The sequence below is a fragment of the Neovison vison genome, chromosome 9 (assembly GCF_020171115.1).
Source record: "Neovison vison isolate M4711 chromosome 9, ASM_NN_V1, whole genome shotgun sequence".
In the NCBI taxonomy this organism is placed as follows: Eukaryota; Metazoa; Chordata; class Mammalia; order Carnivora; family Mustelidae; genus Neogale; species Neogale vison.
The window spans coordinates 33,444,405-33,447,668 of NC_058099.1; positions in this window are offsets into that span (position 1 = coordinate 33,444,405).

Genomic DNA, 3,264 nt, shown 5'->3' on the forward strand with positions numbered 1-3,264 from the left:
GAATCAGAGCCAAGAGTCAGACACTTAACCGACTGAGCCACCCATGCGCCCCAAGCACTTCTTAATTAGTCAAAATTTGTATTGAAATAATTGTAGATTCCCATGGGGTTACAAGAAACAATGCAGAAGGAGCTCTTGTGTACTTTACCGTGTTTGCAAAACTATAGTATATTAGTGCAACCAGAATACTGACATCGATAAAACCTACCAATTTCACTCAGACTTCACCAGTTTTTACTTGTACTCCATTGTGTTTGTGCATGTTATGTTTTATACAGTTTTATCTCAAGTAGGTCCATGTATCCAATACTACAAGGATCCCTTGTGTTGCCCTTTGACACCCCCTAAATAATGCCATCAGCACCGATACCTGCGTCTTATCCCTGGAAACTGATTGTTACCTTGTATGGCAAAAAGGACTTCGCAGGCATGAAGGATCTCAAGATGAGGCAATTATCTGGGATCATCCAGGTGGGCCCTATATATGATCACAAGAGTTCTTGTAAGACAGAGGGGAGAAGGTCAAAGGAAAAAGCAGAAAACACAATGACCGACATGAGAGTTTGGAGTGATGCTAGGGAGGGGTCACGTGGCAAAGTGTGGATGTAGCCGCCTGAAGCCTGAGAGAAGGTGAGGAACACAGTGTCCCTCGAGCCTCCAAAAGGAAAACAGCCCTGTCACCACACTGTCTTTAGCCCTGTGAAGGTGATTTTGGACTTCTGGTTCCAGAACTGTGAGAGAATAAACTTGTGTTCTTTTTTTTTTTTATTTTTTTTTTAAGATTTTATTTTATTTATTTGAGAGAGAGAGACAGTGAGAGAGAGAATGAGCGAGGAGAAGGTCAGAGAGCGAAGCAGACTCCCTATGGAGCTGGGAGCCTGATGTGGGACTCGATCCCGGGACTCCAGGATCACGCCCTGAGCCGGAGGCAGTCGTTTAACCAACTGCGCCACCCAGGCGTCCCTAAACTTGTGTTCTTTTAAGCCACTACTCTTTCTGGCCATTTGTGAACACCAGTAACAGGAAACGAATATATCCTTTTATAACTACATTCGCCTCTGTTCCCGCACCCTCGTCCCCAACAGCAGCTACTCATCAGTCCTCCATTTCTAAAATGTTGTCATCTCAATAATGTTATAAAGATGGGATCATACAGTAAGTAACCTTTTGGGAATTGCCCCCCCCCCCCGCCGATTCCCATCCCCTCCACTCAGCATAATTCCTTGGATATGCATCCAAACTGTTGCATGTGTCAACAATAAAAAAGTTCATTCTTTTTTACTGCTGCGTAGTATTCCGTGTCATGGATGTAAGGCTAGCCCTTTTTAATGCCTGAGTGTTTTATCTGTATTACAAGCTCTAATTAGGGGTATTTTGATAATAGTATCTAGAGGTAGGATGTAGGAAGGAAATTAAAAAATTATTCCATTCTCCCTACTACAGTATCAGATATCTGAGTCCCCTCTAGAGTCTGCCCGCGAAGTACCCACCAGCTTCTGCTTGCATGCCTTCTCTGATCAGCCACTGACTACCTCCTGACACTGCCTATTCTATAGCTGTGCAGCTGAACCAGAAGCTCTGGTCTTGAGCTCAGGAAAGGGCCTCTCTTAAGGGGACCATGCTAAGAGGGGGATGGTGTCAGACCCAACCCTTGAATGAGAGCAGCTGCAGCTGGAAAAGGCCCTGAAAGGGAGTCATGTGGGTACTAACCTGGGCTCCATCCACACATCCACTAACCTGCACATCTCCCTGTCTTATTCCAGCTCTTCTTCCTACGAGCCTGGTGCCAGGGGCCCACAGCCAGGAGTCCCTACGCCATGAAATCCTCCTCCTCCCCACGTGGCTCCATTCTCCTCTGTCGACTTCGCCACCTCCATGGGAAGGAAACACCATCCTTCCAGCTGTTTGAAGAGAAGGAGCCAGACCAAGAGGGAGAGGCCAAAGACCTAGGGCAGAGAGATGGGGCCGACCTAAATGAGCAGGATCAGAAACTGCCCCGACCCAGGCGATGCACTCTAACAAAAGGGCTTCTTCTAGGCTTTTTCCTTTTCTCAGTTCCCCCCTTGGAGCAGGGAAGCTGGCTCCTCCCAGCCCTAGGCCCCCAGCTGAATTGTCCCCACCCCCAACTCCTTGCCTAGTGAGAAGCACCCTGGGGATTCTGAACAAAGACATCAGGGAGCTAGAACAAGAGTGGATCATAAACTACCCTTGGCGTTGCCAAGCCCCCCCTTCCCATCCACACACCCCTGGGCTCCCGCAAACACTTTCTGGCTCAGGCCCAGCACTGGGCCTTCTGGCGAGAACCCCTCCCTGGGAGTACCGCCTTCTGGGCAGCTTTCTTCTCCAGGACTGAGCTGTCAAGGAGCCTCTGAGAGATTGCAAGACAGCTCCCCTCCCCCAAGGGATGCCTTTGTCTTTGTCTCTACAGAGGAGGTGGCAGCAGGGGTTTGGAAGAGAGGGGAATGAGGCTGGTCGTTACCCCAAGGACCTCATGGTTGGGGGTTAGGGGTGGCAAGATGAGGGTGCCTATTACGTCTTTACTGCAACGGGAGCTTTGGGAGCTCAGAGGACTGAGAGTTCGCTGCCTTCTGAAAGGTGCTCAGAGATGGCTACATGGGGGAGGCAGTCTTTAGGCTGTCCTGGAAGGACAGTGGGGTTAGATGGGCAGAGATGAGGTGGGAAAGCAGAATAAAGCAGAACAGGAGGTGGTCCAGGGTGCAGGCCCTCAAGGGGGACTGTGCTGGGAGATGAGGACAGAGAAGCCTCCTGGGCAGCCAGATTGTGGACTACCTGCAGGCTGGAGAGATGAGAGCCATTGCTCAGGCAATAGGGAGCCATTGAAAGTTTCTGAGCAAGGGAGTGACTTGACAGGAATGATGGCTCTTGTCACCTGAGTATAAGATAGATAAGTACAGCGAGTTGGAGGCAGGGAGAGCGAGGAGGGGATCCTTGGTGACCTGGGCAGAGCAGGGGAAGTGGGGGTGGAGAGAAAGGCGTGCATGTGAAGAGCACTTCCAACAAATGGTAAAACTTTTGGAATGTGGGACTGATTGGAAGAAGGTGGAGGAAGAAACAGCAGTCAGGGATGACTCCTTTGCAGAAGCAACTGGGTTAAGTAGAGAACGGGAGGGCATGCGGTGGCATCTTCTGAGCACAAATATCTGTGTCCGTCTGGATGTCTGTGGCCCCACATACGTGTCTGGGAAGGTGGCTTTGCCCTGGGCAAGACTTTGTTGCCTTAAGTTCCCACCCATGGTCTCCCAA